Source organism: Sceloporus undulatus, chromosome 2 (assembly GCF_019175285.1).
Source record: "Sceloporus undulatus isolate JIND9_A2432 ecotype Alabama chromosome 2, SceUnd_v1.1, whole genome shotgun sequence".
Classification (NCBI taxonomy): domain Eukaryota; kingdom Metazoa; phylum Chordata; class Lepidosauria; order Squamata; family Phrynosomatidae; genus Sceloporus; species Sceloporus undulatus.
Genome location: NC_056523.1, coordinates 301754333 through 301769236, shown reverse-complemented (window position 1 = coordinate 301769236; position 14904 = coordinate 301754333). Strand labels below are relative to the sequence as shown.

The 14904-nt window shown below is 42.8% G+C and overlaps 1 protein-coding gene and 1 non-coding gene across 4 annotated transcripts in view; both read right to left on the bottom strand.

Annotated features, from left to right (window-relative positions):
* Window positions 1-14904, bottom strand: part of ARL15 (ADP ribosylation factor like GTPase 15) — a 306096-nt gene that overhangs the window by 20841 nt on the left and 270351 nt on the right. The gene's annotated exons all lie outside the window — the stretch shown is intronic.
* On the bottom strand, window positions 14048-14163 carry LOC121924522. The gene has a single exon (XR_006102641.1). It is a non-coding gene; the product is annotated as a U5 spliceosomal RNA (small nuclear RNA).

Genomic DNA, 14904 nt, shown 5'->3' with positions numbered 1-14904 from the left:
TTATTATTATTATTATTATTATTATTATTATTATTATTATTATTATTATTACCACCCTGCCTTCCTCCCAGTACAGGGACTCAAGGTTTAACCAATGATCTTTAAGTGATGCCCTGAGTTTCCATTGTTGTAGATGACTATTTAGTATAGAGTAGGCTGGTCAACAAGGAACTCTTCCTGAAATATTGTTGAGCTTTGAGATTTAGAAAATGATTAATATGAGACTTTTGGCAGCTATGTCTATTTAGTATTTATTGCCATCAGTTAAAGAGCTAACCATTTATTAACCCACAGCAAAATGGTGATGCTCTACATGGAGGTATAATATAGTCTTGTTAGATATATTTTAGTACACCAGTACACCTGTTCTTATTACAGTTCTATTATAACATAATCTCATTTGCCTAGACTTTATCAACATCATGTACAATTGTGGCCACCCAGCTACTGGAATCAATTTGATTTGGCATCTGTGGCTTTCTTCTCTGGAGTAGAAAGACCTATTTTTTCCAGTTGTCTGTGTCGTTGGCTCACACTTGGACAGAGTGGCTCCATCCATCTGGAGTGAAGGCTTTATACACAGTTTCTTATCTTGGTTCCCAGGGATCTCCTTACTAGTATCTGAGCTTAGCTCCAAGCTTTCATCATGACACCTGTAGATTCTCCATTGTTGAATATTCTCTGAACCCTCTTTCTCCACAGTGATCTTTATACAGTTGCTCATACTGGGTATACTGCCATGTTCCTCTTCTTAAGTACCTGATTGTCTTCTGTCCATCTTGACTGTTAACTCCTTAGGGTTAACTTGTTGGCTGAACATACAGAATTCTTACTATAAACAACTTTCAGCATTTTTCTCCTCATTGAGTGCTACATGACACCTCTGAACAGAACACAACGTGCAAAAATAAATGTAGAACTTCCATGTTGGAGAGCACATAATACTGGATGCACTCAGAAGTGCAACTATAGCTTTGAAAAACATGTTTACAAAATGTTTAACAATGTGGGGAAACTGCAACCCATTCACTTACATGAGGGGAACAACTGTGTTGGGGCCAAGAACCAATTTTATCCCTAGAAATCTCCACGAACCCCACCCTGCATGCACTAAAGTCAGTTTTCCTCTGCAGCTCCTCTCAAAATGGCGACAGGAATTGTTGTTGTGGCACTTTCTGTTGCCATTTTGACATGGACATTAAAGGGGGAAAGGATGTAATTGTGTTACCTAACATAATTTCATGCATTTTGGAAGCTTGGGGGTTTGAGGGCAAAAACCGCCCCAAATTCATTTTTTTTAAATTGAGGAGTTGGAAGCTTGGGATGGGGGGGCCAGTATAGGGCTTCAGAAGATGTAAAAGTAGTGTATAAAGTTCACATGTGGACTGGAGGCTGTAATTTGCCCATCCTGGTATAAAAGATGAATTTTTATTTCCTGGGGGAGAGTTCCAAGAGGAGCAATAACATTTTTGTTTCTGTCCAGAAAAAGGGCCATCTGGGGAATTTTGAAGGGTCAAGGCCTATAAAAAGAGCCTTTGTGGACTGTAGGTGCCCCAACAGTTGCATGTTGCTCACCCCTAAATTTACCCAGCAGTCTGCCCAAGTGAACAGGTAAATCCAGAAGAATCAATAACACACAACTTTCTTAGATTTATATTCATGATGAGTGAAATTCAGGTCAACTGTGTTTTGCATGCCTATTTCAATGTTTTATTTAATATTTATATTTATATTATTTCATTTCTAAACCATCTTTCTCCCAGGAAGGAACCCAAGGCAGCTTACAAGATAAAAACAAGCTCCTAAATACTGTGTAGAACAAGACTGAGAACATGGACATCCCCACTAACCTGTCCAAAAGGTCTTCATCATTTTATCTCCCCTCCCTGATGATTTAAAATGAGTTTGAAAATATCTATTTTATATCCATAACAATGTTTGAAATTGTATTTCACACAAACATGCACACTTGAGATCACCAGTCTCTCATCCCGGATCAGCCATAAAAAAAGACTAAAGAATGTAGTACATGCCCACAACATGGTTTATGTTTTACTATTCTGTATTTTAAAGCCCAGTCAGTATATGTCTGAAATTTTAAAACTTCAGAATAAAGCAGCGTGACTAAATACATGAGGTCAATGACTGGGATTCAACTCTTTCCCTGATCTTAACTGAAGTCTTAAGAAAAGGAGCCAAGGAAAGTAATGGGGAAATTGTATTTGTTTGACCTTCTGACAGAACTGTTAAAGCTATAAGTAACTTGACAGGTAACATCTGGGTTTACTGACTATGGGAATTTGGAGGCTTGCCATGCCCTTAACTCTTCTATTCTAAATCCATCTTCCAATGGCTGCTTTCAAAAATACCCTTAAAAAAAGTTCCAGAAGATCCAAAACAGCAGATCCCAATGAAAAATGTGGTCTGCCTGGCTGCCTTTGGTATCATTGGGTGTTTTGAAGAGTTGTATGCAACATGCTGGATGTGTTCAGCAATCTAAAAAAGTAAAGAAATGAATTCTGCATTGATTGCCTAATCTGTCTGTATTATTTCCATGTTCTCTTTGCTTTCAGACTCCTTGTGAGAATCTTAAGCTAGAAGCAGTATGAGGGACATAATGCCATATAAGTTGCAGGAAAGCCAAAGAAATCTCTGTGAAAAAAAATGAAGAATCTGCTACTGTCACAGAGGCTGGACAGTTGGCTTCCACTATTTATTGTTTTGCGGAAAGGGTAGGCACAATTGCCAACATTGCCACTGCTAATGCTGGATGATGGAGTTGGGTTCTGTCATCTCAAGTAACATTGGCTCTTGCATCAGGCCTGATATAAGGTGAGACAACTTTACCATTTTAGGGAACAATTGCTCAGTAAACCCATGTTTCTCCTGAACTGAAAAAAATCTTCCTAGCAAGTACTTCTCCCAATGAAAGAAGAGAAACAGGACAAGATTACCTAGGAAAGTCCACCCACATCTATTACTATGGTTCCCCTTGCATACTACTGTTTTCACAAAGAGCAAATATAAGGATAGCCTGTGAACACAACCCAATCAAAGACCAAAACAATTCAGCATGTGATTACTAATATGGCACTGATCTCCACACTTTCACTGGCGGGAGGGCACTAAAATGTCATAAGCAGCTGATGTTCTACAGGAAAAGTTGTTTCACCTTTCCCCTACTGCTTCTCTAAATGGGTTGAAAACTATATCACTCTAGATGTTCTTGGACTGCAACTCCCATCATTCCTCATCATTTGCTATATCGGCTTCCAGGATTCCTGAGAGCTGCAATTCAATGGAACGCTGTGCAATTCCCATCCCTGTTCCAAATCATGCAGCTCTGATACAGCTAATACCTTTGCTAAAGAGGGAAAGAGAGAAGAGTCACCTTACTCTGATTCCACAGTGGCAGAACTAAAATCAGGTGGCAGCAGGCATATGTGATTTTGTTAGGAAAAAGGGTAGACAAAGGCTAAATACCTACTACTCCAGACCAACTGTCAAAATCAAAACCAGCCCCTGAAACCGGTGCCTTGATATTGAAAGAAAAAGAAATTTGGCTCTACAAATAAGCCTAAGACCGTGACCCAAACTTTTTTTTTAAAAAAAACAGAAGACCAACACACCCTTGGAGTTCTCACCAAATTTCACATCCTGGTTGCTTCTTGGTGGTGTGTGGTTTTGCTACAAGAAAAGCAGGATATAAAGTGAACAAATACATAAGCAAATATCAGCACCACAATCTCCTTTTTTTGGTTTGGCCCCCACGAGAAGCAACTTACCCTGCAGCTGAAATGTGAATACTGTATTTTCTTAATTAAACAATTAAAATTCCATCAGTCAAAGTCTGCCATACAACCATTTCAAAACATAGCACATCGATGCAAGAAGGCATCAAGGATTTTATGTCCTACAACAAAGAGCAGAACATACAGTGATGGCTCCTCAGCTGTGTACATCAGTTTTAAAGGAGCAACAAAGATGCAGTGCTAGCATACACTGGGTATCTACAGAAAAATGGGGGCAGGGGAATGATAGCTTTCTTTCTTTCTTTCTTTCTTGAAGAGTAGGGATGTATACTTTTAAATAATGAGAGGAGGAAAAGCCTCTAAGGCCACTTAACATGACTTAGTATGATTCATGGGTGGTCTACTGAGAATCAGACATCTACACCATAGGTAAATCTTGTCTGCAACAGAGACAAATCTTTTCTTGTAGCTAGTCCAAGATTATGTAACCACGGGGATCAAGGAAGCCTAAGCTTCATTCCAGCCCAAAGGAACAGCCTCCCTTATTGATGTGCCCTTAAGAGCAAGCAGCTGTTCTCCACCTCTCAATCTCCACCTCCACATGAGACAAAACAAAAACAGAAAGTCGCCCTTTATTACATGGAAAATCTCTTCACGGTGAAGAGGATGTGAACAAACCACACCTAAACACCTTCATCATACTAGCACACTAAGCCATTACATAGCACAACCTGTACTCAGAGAACCATGTACAATCTCACTAATGCATTTGAGACCAATAATATCACAGATCACATAAAACACTAAGCCCAATAAGCAATCTCCGTTTCCTAACTGACCTCTATTTGAAGCAATCAGAAAAGTGCTCCTGGCACATGCTAGAATCTTAAATCTCTTTTGGATTCCTCTCTCTACAGGCTGAAGAAAGGAATTATTTTCCATCCTCCCACTCTTACCCTGGAGCAATGTCTGCTTGTCACTTAGATACCTGCTCATAAAGAATATAAGTAGTAACAAGTTAATTTAAACAATTTATTGCCAAGAGTAGAAACAGAACATTTTATCCGTCTGCCAAGTTGATTAACAACTATAAACAAGCCTGTGCGCTTTAGGCTTAACATGATCACACCTTACAGTTACTTTTATTTTATTTTTTTAATTTTTTTCACAAAAAAAATTTGACTTCAAAAATGGACTTTACAAAATGAACATCTTGTGAAAAAACATTTCTTTTTACAGGCCTAGATTTTTAAAGCATTTGGGGAAAATGTGATTATATTGTTTCCCATGTGCTGAAAGTAAAATGCCTTCATGTACAAATCTAATACAACAGGACTTGGAATGTGATCAGTATTTATATAGTTTTCATAATCTGTGCTTCCGATCTTTCTCGCCATCCAGGTGCAATGATTTACTTACAGGTGGAGGTAGGGGGAAGAAAGGCTGATAAAGTCTGAGACCCTTTATATCTATCTTAAGTTTTTTTTGGCAGGGAAACCTACACAAGGGGAAAATTTTGCAAAGAGCACCACATTTTCTTTGGCTTAAGCTTTTGTGGACTGCCACCCATTTTGTCAAACACATTTTAGTTAAGGCTAAGAGCCACTGCAATTAGAAAGATGGGAAAAAATAAATCACCAGGAACAGATGATATTCCAATCGAATTGCTTCAGTCCACACTAACAGAATCAACACCAGTGCTAACCAATATATGTCAATAGATATAGGAAACAAAACGATGACCAACAGATTGGAAATGATCAATATACACCCGCATCCACTAAAAAGGAAATACAAAAGACTGCAGCAACTATAGGACCATAACTCTAATATCTCATGCAAGCAAAATCATGCTCAAAATTCTGCAACATAGAAGATTTTGAGACCAGCGCTTACTGTGGGATAAATGCTGGTAAGTCCCCACTAAAACATTTAGGAAGTGCGTGTGTGTGAACGCACACCTACTGTTGTGCTTCCTAAACATCAGGGAATTGTCAGCTCTCCTCCAGCATCCCTGAATCGTTCGGGAAGAGGCAATTTCCTCTGAATGGAAAGTTTGTGTTCAGAGGAAGTTGCTTCTTCCCAAATGATTCAGGGATTCTGGAGGGGAGCTGACAATTTCCTGACATTTAGGAAGCGTGCCAAGCTTTCACACATACGCATTGCCTAAATGTTTTAGCTGCGTTTTACCAGTGTTTAAGCTGGTAAAATCTCCATAGACTCCAACCATACATGGAAAGAGAAATCCCAGAGGTGCAAGCAGGATTCAGGAAAGGAAGAGGCACTAGGGAGCACATTACATACATATGGTGGCTAATGCAGTGCATCAAAGAATTCAACAGATGATCTGCATGTGCTTTATAGACTATAGCAAGGCCTTTTGACTGCATAGATCATGAAAGACTATGGAATGCTCTTAAGGACATGGGAGTGCCAACACATCTGATAGTCCTAATGAGGAATCTTTACTCAGGACAGAAGGCTACTGTCAGGACAGCAGGACGGAGAAACAGAATGGTTCCCAATTGGCAAACGGGTCAGACAAGGCTCTATCCTTTCACCCTATTTGTGCACCTTGTATGCAGAACATATTATAAGAAAAACAGGCTTGGACACAGAAGGAGGAGGAGTGAAAATAGGAGGAAGGAAAATATCAACAATCTAAGATACGCAAACAACACAATACTACCAGCCGAAAACATCACAGACTTGGAACAACTACTAAAAAAGATCAAGGAGGAAAGTGCAAAGGCAGGCTTATTGTTGAACATGAAGAAAACAAAAATAATGACCACAGAAAATTTACACAGATTCAACCTAGACAATGAATAAATAGAAATAGTAAAAGAATTTTCATACCTGGGATAAAATATTGATCAGAGTGGGGACTGCAGTCAAGAAATCATAAGAAGATTAAGAATGGGGAGGGCAGCTATGAGAGAATGAGAAATTTTTCTAAAATGTAAGGACATACAACTGAGCATGAAAGTTAGAATCATACAAGCCACTATATTCCCTATTACCATGTATGGATGTGAGAGCTGGACGGTTAAGAAAGCGGATAGGAAGATCATCATCATCATCATCATCATCATCATCATTTGAGATGTGGTGCTGGAGAAGAGTGCTGAGGCCAAGAAGTCAAACAAATGGGTCCTAGAGCAGATTAAACCAAAAATCTCTCTGGAAGCCAAGATGACCAAACTGAGGCCACATCATGAGGAGGCATGACTCACTGGAAAAAACAATAATGATAGGAAAGGTGGAGGGAAGCAGAAAGAGAGGGAGGCCACATGCTAGATGGATGGACTCTATCAAGGTGGTCTTGGGTATGAATTTGCAGGACATGAGCAGAGCAATGGAGCATAGGGAGTCTTGCAGATGTCTCATCTACAGGGTCGTCATGGGTCAAAATCGACTCGAGGGTGGATAACAACAACAAGAAAAAGAGCGCCAGTGTAGCGTAGTGGTTTAAGTGCTGGATTACAATTCTGCAGACCAGGGTTCGATTCCCTACTCAGCCATAAAACTCACAGGTTGCCATAAGTCAGAAACGACTTGAAACCACACAACAACAACAACAAGAACACAACATATGTTAAGGCTGTGTTGCTGCATTTTCTACAGTGTGCACAACATCCCTAAAACACCCCCTCCTGCCTCCACGGCGGACCATCTCCGTCGCTGCCGCTGCCAGGACTGCGCCTTCTGCCGGCCGGCCTCCTCCCGGGGTGTCGGAGGTGCGCATCTGCGCACCGCCCCGGGAGTGCCGCCCACGGACTGGGGAGCACCGCAGCGGGATTCTAGGTGACTCTTTGGCACTTTCTGGCTTTGGCGTTTGGCGGCCAGTTTAGTGCGTGGGGCCTTTAAGGAACTGCACAGCTGCGCAGCTTTTATTGGTGCGGGAGGCTTCGGATCAGCCTGGGAGCAGAGGATGCCTGTAGTGGCTAACCTCTGCTCCTCTAGTAGCCATAGAGGGGCGGGGGGAGGATAGGGATGCGGGGGATGCCTGGGCCGGGGATAACATCTTGATGGGCGGAGCTCCAATTGAGGTTGTGTGGGGCAGGGGGAGGTATGGTGGTGGGAGAAGGGACTTCCGTTCCAGGGGAAGGCGTGATCGATGCATCATATCTATCTCGCCTTCCTGTCCCCCTCCCAACCTGAAGGACCTGAGGGTCTCTCCAACCGTGCCACAAACCCTGTCGCTGCTCCTGTGCAATGCCAGGTCTCTTAACAACAAGACCCACATCCTCCAGGATCTGTTGAAGGACTCTAAGTGTGACCTGGCTTGCATTACCGAGACCTGGCTGGGGCCTGAAGGGGACGCTGTGTGGGCTCAGGCCCTGCCTGCTGGGTACTTGGTGAAGGACCAGCACAGGTTAGGTGGGCGGGGTGTGTGTGTGTGTGTGTGGCCTTGGTACATAGGAACACCGTGTCCCTCACCAGGAACCACATCCGACAGACCTCCTATATCGAGTGTATTTACCTGACCCTAAAGGCTAGGGACAGTCTAGGGATTCTGTTAGTGTATCGGCCACCCCGTGCATTAGCGGACTCCCTTAACGATCTGACACAGCTGGTCGCTGAGCTGATGTTGGAGACGCCCAGGCTTCTGGGCGACTTCAACATCTCCCTCACGGCCAGCCATGTTCCATCCGGTGCGGCTCGGGAATTCATGGATACCATGGCGGCCATGGGCCTGTCCCAGCTGATACAGGGTCCTACGCATTGTGCGGGTAATATTCTCGATTTGGTCTTCTGTTCGGAGGCGGAAAATCCGTGGGTGGAAATAGTTAATGTTTCCCCCCTGTCATGGACGGATCACTTCCTGGTAGAGGTGAAAATCAAGGCTTCTACCCAGATCCCCCCCGGGGGTGGTGGACCTGTTAGAATGGTCCACCCTCGAAGGCTGATGGAACCTGAGAGGTTCCAAGAAGCCTTAGAGGGGCTCACGGTTGGAAATGACGGCGACTCTGTTGATGGCCTTACCGGTATTTGGAATACCGGTCTTTCCAGGGCTATACACAGGATCGCTCCCAAGCACCCTCTCAGGCCCGCTTCCAAACGTAAGCCCTGGTATACGGAAGATCTCCGGGCGAGGAAGCGGGTTCTGCGACGGCTAGAGTACCGTTGGCGGAAACACCTTCGCTTCGACGACAAGACTCTCCTAGACCAACTGTTAAAGGACTACGGAGAGGCAATACGAGCAACAAAGAACTCGTTCTATGGTGCTCGTATTGCGTCCGCAGAGTCGCGTCCGGCAGAGTTGTTCAGGGTGGGCAGGGAGCTAACTCAGCTCCCTCCCGCCCTGAACCAGATCCTTGAACCTTCTAAGGCCTGCTGTGACCTGTTTAACGACTTCTTCGCGGATAAAACCTCTCGTATAAGCGAAGGTCTGAACGCTGACATTATAGCAGAACCTAGGGTAGAAGTGTCCAGAGCCTCCGTGGACTATGTTAAACTGGATCAGTTTGAGTTGGTGAGTACCGAGGATGTGGACAAGATCCTCAGAAGTGTTCGGAAAACAACCTGCTCTCTTGATCCCTGTCCCTCGTGGTTAGCGGCCCAGGGGGGATCGGTGGTAACATTATTGTTACGCCGGATAATTAATACATCTTTGAGGGATGGGCGATTTCCATCGGATCTTAAATTGGCCATTGTAAAACCAATCCTAAAAAAGCCCTCCCTCGACCCCCTGGTACATAATAATTATCGACCTATTTCGCTGCTGCCATTTCTGGGAAAGGTGATCGAGAGGGCGGTTGTGATCCAGCTTCAGGCGGTCTTGGATGAAACGGATTATCTGGACCCATTTCAAACTGGCTTCCGGGCGGGTCACGGGGTTGAGACGGCCATGGTCGCCTTGGTCAATGATCTCCGTCTGAGCATCGACAGGGGAAGCGTGTCCCTGTTGGTGCTCTTGGACATCTCAGCAGCTTTCGATACCATAGACCATGGTATCCTTCTGGGACGCCTGGCAAAGGTGGGAATCGGGGGCACTGCGCTCCAGTGGTTCCGGTCCTACCTCTCCGGGAGGTCCCAGATGGTGCAGCTGGGAGACGTGTGCTCCGACGAGAGGCCCCTTAAAACCGGGGTCCCTCAAGGAGCCATTCTGTCTCCCATTCTATTTAACATTTACATGAAACCGCTGGGAGAGATCATCCGGAGACATGGGGCGCGGGGTTATCAGTACGCTGATGACACCCAAATCATTTTCTCTATGTCTCCGACTGATGCAGTGACCGGGGATGACGTCTCTCCTCTCGTGGCCTGTCTAGAGTCAGTAATGGGCTGGATGAGGGAAAACCGACTCAAATTGAATCCAGAGAAAACGGAGGTACTAGTGATAGGTTCTCCTGGTCCAGGAATGGCGGTGGTTCCACCTGTCCTGAACGGGGTCACGCTCCCTGTGAAGGACTCCGTGCGCAGCCTGGGGGTGCTTCTTGACTCGTCGCTTCACCTGACAGCTCAGGTGAACACGACGGTCAAGAGCACCTGTTATCAGCTTCGGCTGATCCGCCAGCTGCGCCCATACCTGGCCCAGAGGGACCTAGAAACGGTTGTACATGCTCTGGTAACTTCGAGACTGGATTTCTGCAATGTACTCTACATGGGGCAACCCTTATACCAAACTCGGAAGCTACAAATGGTGCAGAATATGGCAGCCTGGCTGGTCACTGGCGCTCCCAGGACCAGCCATATAACACCGGTTTTAAAAGATCTCCATTGGCTGCCCATTTGCTTCCGAGCTCAATATAAGGTGTTGGTTATTACCTATAAAGCCCTAAATGGCTTGGGCCCAGGATACCTAAAGGACCGCCTCTCCCCGTACATTCCGCCTCGCACCCTCAGAACATCTGGGCAGCAATTACTGAAGGTGCCTGGGGCTAGGTTAACCTCTACCACGCGGAGGACATTTTCCACGGCTGCCCCAGCCCTTTGGAATACGCTGCCCATTGAGCTCCGCTCATCTACCACCCTGGCCCAATTCAGGAAGGACTTAAAAACCTTCCTGTTTCAACAGGCATTCCCCGATTAAATATCCTGTGGGCCTCCCTCCTCTTCCGTGGCCAAGAGGTTGGGCTATGGGGCTTTTTTTCCTGTTATTTTTGATGTATTGATGTATTTGTATGGTTTTAATTTTTTTGTATTATAATATGGATTGTATGTGTTTTTAACTATTCTGTAAGCCGCCCTGATCGTTGGAAGGGCGGGGTATAAATAAAAAAAAATATTTTTTTATTTTTATTTTATATGTATTCAGAAGGAGGCCAGTGTTCAGTGAGGTTTTATTGTCACTTTGTGCCTTCAAGTCATATCTGACGTATGGTGATCCTATGGCAAATCTATCATGGGGTCTTCTTGGCAAGTTTCTTCAGAGGGGGTTTGCCATTGTCATCCTCTAAGGCTGAAAGAAGGTGATTTGCCTAAGGTCACTCAGTAGATTTCCATGGCCCAGCAGGGACTCATACCCTGGTTTTCCAAGTCCTAGTTCAGTGCTGAAACCACTACTCTCAAGTGAGGCTTACTCCCAAACACAAACACGTGCACAAACACATATAAGGAAAGTCCTATTTGATCCAACAGGACCAGCTCTTGTGTAGGTAAATTTTAGACTGCACTACAGCATATTATTTTTTAAAAAAATATCAAGCTCCGTATACAAGTGTTAAGTACAATAAAATATATTATATAAACATGACTTATCAAATTTGAATTACCCCATTTTAGATGACAATTCAAGCTTTCTCGATTAGTTAAAATAGCTACATGAACTGTAAACAACTCCAGCCGAAGTGAGCAAAATAAATGTTATCTTTTACAGCTGTGAAACCTCATTCTCAAATGAAGCTTCCAATGATGACAGAAAATGGTAGTGCAAATGATTAAAACATTCTCAATAGTCAAGAGCCAGAACATAATCCAACTGTCAAAGTATAAGCAATGTCTTGAATTCATTAAAGAGGCCAGTTTGCAGAGATACACCAACATGGGTCCTTCTAAACCTGGCTCCTTTACTTTGCTTTACATTCCTGCACAAGAATGTACACTGCCACTTTCAAAATATACTTTTATAGACTTTTGCATATGTTTTGCTAGAAGGACTTTGGCCTGAACAGCCAGTATCAACTTCCTTTTCTTATTATTTTCACTTTATTAGGATTTATTTCCACAAATTTTACCAATACATTTAAACTCGTACAGTATGCTAAAAAGGAAATAAAAAGACGCTGACTTCAACTGATCTTTGTGTGCGTGTGCAGTATATGCACAACAGACTGATCCAAGGAATTTAAAAATTAATACAAGACGTTAAGCACTAAGTAGAGGCAAGGGAGATGACGTCCGTTAAGACACGGCAGAAAACAGGGAAACTTTTTAAAATGCAGCTCTATTCAGAATGCACTGATTTATATTTCAAAACACCTCTATATTAGTGGTAACAGAAACAACTTAGTAAAATATTTAGCATTTATAGAGTGCTTTTTTAAAGCACTTCAAGTGCATTATCTCAGCAACGCTTACAAACAAGTTGGAAGGCACGTCAGTATTGGCATCCCCATTTTACAAACGGATGGTGGGGAGTGGGGGAGAGACAGCCTGGGGCTGAGAGACAGTGGCTTGCCTAAGGCCATTGATGAGTCCATGTTAGAGATGCGATCAGAACTAGAGAATTTTGGACTCTCAGCCCAAACCTGTCAGCTGTTGCCTTAAATCTTCTAAAGAATATTCATTAATTCTATTAATTGTTGTCAATAGAGTTTTCTTAGAAAGATTTATTCAAGAAGGTTTGCTACTACCTTTTTCTTAGGCTGAGGAGATGTGACTTGTTCAAGGTCACCTAGCTGGATTTCTATAGATGACTGGAAATTTGAACCCTGGTTGTCCAGAATCCCAGTCCAACACCCAAACCAATGTACTGCACTGACTTGCTCTTTCTTTCCAGTAACACAGCAGTAATAAAGTAGGCACTCTATAGTTTGTTTGTTTGTTTTTTGAGCCATGTGGATGTATTCTGGAAGAGTTTATTCCAGCATCTGTGGCTTTTGGTTCAACCAGCTACAAATCCATCTAACAGTTACATCACTGAGCCCCTTGTTTCATTAATGTTTCTGCAAGAATATCATAGAGGGCCTTCTCATGTTCTGTGAATTAGAACAGGGTGCGGGAGAGGAACTCCCACATCAGATCTAGAGGCCAGCTTTCTGCCCTGAGACCATGTGAAAGCTTCATGGATTGTAAAAATGTCAAAAGAAAAAAAAACTGATAGTGCAGAGGACCCTGTTATCTATTTGAAAACTGAACTGCACTGCTGGAGGCTTCTGGGAAAGAAAATATATCCTTCTTTTTTGGCCAGAGAAAGGAGCAGTCCAAGGTGTCAGGAGGGGCTAAAGGACTACATACAACCTCAGGACCATTATCCGCCCATCCTTGATCTTCAGTTGCTTTCTTGCTGTTTTTTCCCTGTTCATTGGTGTGTTCCCATACCACCATCACTGTTTTGCTTACATCATTAACACTGCTGTCCCTGTTCTTCGTATCTCCTTGTTCTCTGTAATATTGTATTCCTCCTCTATGGGACTAATTTTAAAGACTTCTTGATCAGGTTTGAAAGATAGCAAACATATCTTCTCAGATGTTCTTGTTCATAGAAGTGCAGGTCATGGTCTAAGAACCAAGTCTTTCCCACAGAACTATCTGTGCTACCAGTTGTTCACTTACATTATTCTTTACCTTCTTGGAAACAGGAAGGATTGACGAAAACATCATCCAAGGACCTTCCACTTCCTGTTGAGAACCTCAGCATTTTGGACAGTCTCTCCACAGTAGAAAACAACCTACAACAACCAAGTGTCTCATCCTCCTCTGAGAAGCACTAGGAGACCTTCCATGCCAGATCAAGAGAAGACGGGCACTCTATTCTCCTTTGATAAGACCTCACCTGGAGCTTTAATTAATCAATTAATTAATTAATTTTGTATCCTACATTTCTTCCAGCACAGGCTCGAAAGTGACATACAAATTTTAAAAGCACAATACAATTTTTAAAACTCTTAGGACTTTATCACATGAGAGAGAAAAAAGGCAAAACTGATGGGGAGAGTAGTGGCTTTTTCCATCGTTTCTTTTGCTGAACAGGACCAATCGGTTTCGTCTTTCTTTTCTTGTGCAGTAAAATCCTCAGTACAAAAGTTAAAACACAATTAAACTAAATTTCTATTTTAAAAACACAAATTAAAACCAAATTAAATCCAGCATTAAAAAGCTATTTAAAACATAATAAAAAGAATGCTACAACCCTCCCATTAAAACTGCTGCTGCAACATACATAAAACTCATAAATATTGCTCTTCATAGAAATCCTTAGTAAAAAGCAAAAGATTTCTTTGATCTGAAGAGAAACAAGTTATGTATGAAGTTCTGGGCACTACAGTTTATGAAGGATATTGAAAATCTAGATCATGTACAGAGGGTGACCATGATAAAGAGTCTTGAAACCAAGCCCTATAATGTACTATTAAGGGAGTTGGGCATGTTTAGCCTTGTGAAGAGAAAACTAGAAGTTATAAGATCACAATCTTTAAATATCTTAGGGATTGTCACAGGAAAAGAACTGAGTTTGTTTTCTGCAGCTCCAAAGGACAGGAAGCAAACCAAGAGAAACCAATTGCAAGAAAAGAAATTTCAGCTGAAAAGTAGACAGAAGTTCCTCATGGTAAGAGCTGGTTGGGAAGTGGAATAAACATCTTTCAAAGATGGTGAACTGCGCTAGAGCTTTTAAAACAGAGGTTGGATGGCCACCTGTGGATTCTTGCACTGGCAGGGGGTTGGATTGATGGGCCTTTATATTTCTTCCAACTTTATGATTCTGTGGCTTTGCTGATACTGTCAGGGAGTGAAATTAGTAGCAGATGATCCATTTGTCCTTTTTATAAGAGACTGAAGCTTGAACCGATCCTTTGGTAGTTACACTTACTGTATGGAATTCCTTACCAGATGAAACATGAGAGAACAGCTCACACTACCTATTGGCTGACATGCCTATGTTTAGCAAAGGCAACTCCAGAGGGGAATGGTACAATTCCAATTGTCAGGATAATAATTATATAACACATGGGACAATATACAGACACCCTTGTTCCTCTGAAGG